The 4,368-nt window shown below is 39.7% G+C and overlaps 1 pseudogene; it reads right to left on the bottom strand.

Moving 5' to 3' along the window:
• Positions 1–3,607: 3,607 nt before the first annotated feature.
• On the bottom strand, positions 3,608–4,048 carry LOC118728807 (annotated as a pseudogene).
• Between the last annotated feature and the right edge of the window lie 320 nt (positions 4,049–4,368).

Raw genomic sequence — 4,368 nt, 5'->3', positions numbered from 1 at the left:
GAATGCTGTGGAATGCACTGTGCTGGTTGGAAACTTCAGGAGATCCTCACTGAAATTCAAAACTACCCCCCCTCCCCTACCCCACCCCCCAGACACACACAATGGGCTAGGAGAAATGGAAGAAAGGGGCAAACCGTTCCAGATTGGTAGGCAGCAAGTTGAAGAAGTAATGTGCTTTGTGGTCTGGGTGGTCACAAGATGAGAAGATCTATGCACCCTGTGCCAGCATTTTACCAACTTATGGAGAGGCCTTCATAAGGTTCGGTCATACAGTCCAGACAGTTTCAGCAGCATATTACCCTCTCAAGGCTATGACTTGGAAAACTGCTTCTAGTGTGAGAATGGTGGGCAGTATGTACATTCCAAGGACAGGAGGACAGGGGAGGAGCCTCAGGTTGCCCAGATTCCTCCCAAGGGTCAACCAGCAGTCATGTCCACTCAATGACCTCTTCCAACAACTGAGCAGGTGGAGAGAGAGAGAGAGAGAGAGAGAGAGAGAGAGAGAGAGAGAGAGAGAGAGAGAGAGAGAGAGAGAGAGGAGAGTCGAGTCCATATTCCCTATTACCTAAGGTTCCATGTGGCTAAAACTTAAGTAAACAATTTCAACACATTGCTATAAATTCTGAGACAGAGGTAAGCACAGGGCTTTTTCCTAAGCAATTTTGGTGGAAAGAGGGGGATCCTAAGTTTTCTAAAAGAGCAACTCTCCATAGGGATCTGAAGAATAGACTTTTCACCCAGTGACCAATGGATAAAAACCAATGGTCTCTGACCTCAATAAAGGTGTATCCAGGCAAAGTATCTAGTGTAAAACCTGTGCTATGCTAACTTCAGCAAGAAAGGAAAACACCAAAACTGCACTTCCAAATTTAGTCAGCTGGGGACATTGAGTCAGGGCACTTAAAACAGACACAGTTTAATCATTCCAAGGAGCTGAGTGTTGTGTGTCTTATCTACCAATCTAAAATTGAATTCCCTCTGTAGCTATGACATAAAGACTATTTATAGGCACTTTAAAAAAAAAGAAGAAGAAAACAAAACTAAAGAGCTTAAGCCCTGGGCACATTTCCTAAACCAAAAGCAATGAGAAGAAAGCGACATCTAATGGCTGGTTACTTCAAAACAAATCCAGTTGCTTTCCAAAACTCAAGGGACTAGGAAAGAGAGACTTTGATAGAAATCATCCCACAAAGACAGCCTCAAAAGTCATCCTGAAAAGTCAAAAATGTCATCCAGCCAGCTGGGAAATTAGTTCAATGCACTCAATCTAATGTGCTGAGCTGCAGAAAGTTCGACCAAAAGGCATTCCAAAGATTAACCATAAACAGCTTACATGCTTGTAGACTCCTAAGATTTTTTTTCTTGTTGTGACAAAGTAATAATAATAAACACTTACGTACTGCAAACATGTACCAGACCCCCTTCTAAGGGCCTGTATATATTAACTCCTTTAAAGATGTTTTTACACAATCTACAACATTGACGCAAATGAATAAACTGTAAATTCTATTAGAATCCCTAAAGGTCAAAGTAGGAATAAATTAATGTTTTCAAAGACAAGAATATTAAATGGATTTAATTACTTCTTAGAAGAGAACCACAAAGGAATATGAGACCTCATTGTTTTATATATTGGTCCTAAGGAGTTGTTGAAAATTCTATCCCATGAGAGGAAATGCACCATTTTTACTTATTCTTAGTTATTTTTTTTTCCTTGTTTTCTTTGCTCTCTTATCTGGCGCATTTGTGAAAAGTATTTTTTTCCAAACTTTTTAACCCATAATGAATTTTACCAGTACTTTATAGGCAGATATAGTTTCAAAAAGTTATCTCTTTTCAATTATCATTTCTCAAGTTCTAGAAACAGTCTCCAAGTGAATGGTAGAACTGGGCTTAGTAGGCAAAAAGCCAGGCCAATACCAAGAATGCATATATGATTCACAATACATGTTTATTCTTTAGCAAAATATCTTCAGGTGAAAAATTAGACTATAAGCCTTATTCTATTTGCCTACTAAAGAAGATGTTTTAAATGCATTCAAGACCTTAATTAGCTAAATATTGACCAATATAAACTGCTCCTAAATCCAAATGTACCATATTTTTCGGACCATAAGACGCACTTTCTTTCCCACAGAAGTGGGGGGAAAAAGTCCCTGCGTCTTATGGTCCAAATATAGCCTACACATATACTTTAAAAAAAAAAGTTTTTTTACTTGCCCGGCTCTGTGTGGTCTCTGTGCGCTTGCCCGGCTCTAAAATGGTTCTAAATGCTGCTGTTTACTTTACAGAGTTGATTACATGTGTTTATGACTGTGATGTTGGGTTTTAATGCACATAAAATATTTTAGGACACTATTTGTTTCAGAATCTTTTTTTCTTCATTTCCCTTCTCTAAAAACTGGTGCGTCTTATGGTCCGGAGCGTCTTATGGTCCGAAAAATATGGTAGTTTTATTTCTCATAAAAAATAGTAGAAATATTTGTCCTCACCTACAGTTTTATCACTCAGTAAATTGCGTGTGGTCTAGCCCGGTGGTCGGCAAACTGCAGCTCATGAGCCACATGCAGCTCGTGAGCCGCAGTATGCCGCTCTGTTGACTAATAAGTTTGCAGCCACTGGTCTAGCCTATACATAAATTCAGTTTGAGAGACAACTTCGGGATACAAGCTCATTACAGGATATTCTTTGGTAATAACTATTCCTTTGCAACTAATAAAAAAGACTAACTTACCTCTTAAGAACTCGTAATTTGTTCTGAAGCATCTTTTGTTGTTATGTATACCATCCTCGCACTTGAAGGCCACACAGGTACCGACTGGCAATGACTGACCTCCTGATTTTTTAATGTATTTTTGCTACATGCAAAAGCTTTTACTCTCTTTTGTAGTGGTCAGAACTGAAGAACATAGATTACATAACTCTACTGAAATGCACAAAACCCTTTGCTTATATGTTTCCAATCAAGAAAAGATTCTTTTAGGAACCAAAACTCTACATGACCCAATTGCCTTTTCTTAAATATGAATGTATTTTTCACAGAATATATTAAACCCACCCATTAACCAACCTGGTATCCCCAGCTCCTTCCAAATCTCTTAAAAGAGCTGGTCATTTTGTCGTCCTTAGAACAAAAGGACCACATATTTTAGGCATATAACAGAAGAGGTATGGAGAGTTCAATGGGTCCACTGCTGAATAGACAAAGTTCTGACTCATATTATTTATTAGTGACTTCTAAGTGCATGAACAGGAATATTCTTTATTTCCCTCAAAGAATGAGAAGAGAAAGGAAGTATAAGTAATTTTTCTTGTATTCTGTTAAGAAGAAATGTTTCTGTCAAACTTCTGGCTCTGAAAAAAGAAGAAAAAAAGAGTATGCTCCTGACCAAGAAAAAAAATTTAGTTTTTCAATGATAAACCTACAAAATTCCCCCTCCGTCCTTTCCATCCTTCCTCAGGAAGCTCCATTTCCCAGTCTTCAAGCCTTGTTCCAGCATCTAAAAGAGTGGCTTGCCCTGACCAGATGGCTCAGCTGATTGGAGCATCATCTTATACACCAAAAGTTTGCGGGTTAGATTTTATTTATTTATTTATTTATTTATTTATTTAATAAAGGTTTGGTTTTTTTCAAAATGTACAGCCGGTGAGATCTGTTGTATATGCATCTTCCCCAGCAGCTGGGGTTTCCCCGCCTTTGACGTTTCTGGTATAAAGCCCTTGAGCTCTGTGCTTTGAGACCAGTTTAATAAGTCCTTTACTGAGGAGCTCCTGAAGGGCTGCCCTAGCCAAGGAGCCGTGAATCTTCAGCTGCTCGGAGACCACCGCTGGGTTGATGAGCTTGCAGCTGGGAACTTCCTTACAGAGCTTCTCATATGTGGCTCTGGCAAACAAGATCAGGTTATTGAGCTCGTCCTGAACTTTGCCTTTGGGACACTTCTTGTTTGCCTTGCCGCCCACCTCCACCCACCCCCCTTGTTCACAAGGTCTTTGTCTTTCTTGGCCGACTTTCCAGCATCTTTCCTCTTTTCGTCCTTGGGTGGCATTGTGGGACTCAGCCTGTGGATTAGATTCTTAGGGCACTTACCGAGGTTGCAGGTTCAATCCCTGGTCAGGGTGCAGACAGGAGGCAACTAATTGATGTTTCTTTCCCATATTGATGCTTCTTTTTCTCTCTCACTCTCTCACTCTCTCTCTCTCTCTCTCTCTCTCTCTCTCTCTCTCTCTCTCTCTCTCTCCCCCCCCCCCCCCATTCCTCTCTCTCAAACAATCAATTTTTTTCAATCCTCAAGTGAATTTTTTTTTTTAAAAGAGTGCCTTGCATATAGTTGCCTCAATAAATGTTTCTTGAATTAATTAGTTTTAAGG

Source organism: Pipistrellus kuhlii, unplaced genomic scaffold (assembly GCF_014108245.1).
Source record: "Pipistrellus kuhlii isolate mPipKuh1 unplaced genomic scaffold, mPipKuh1.p scaffold_m20_p_3, whole genome shotgun sequence".
Lineage (NCBI taxonomy): Eukaryota > Metazoa > Chordata > Mammalia > Chiroptera > Vespertilionidae > Pipistrellus > Pipistrellus kuhlii.
This window is presented reverse-complemented; position numbering and strand designations above follow the sequence as displayed.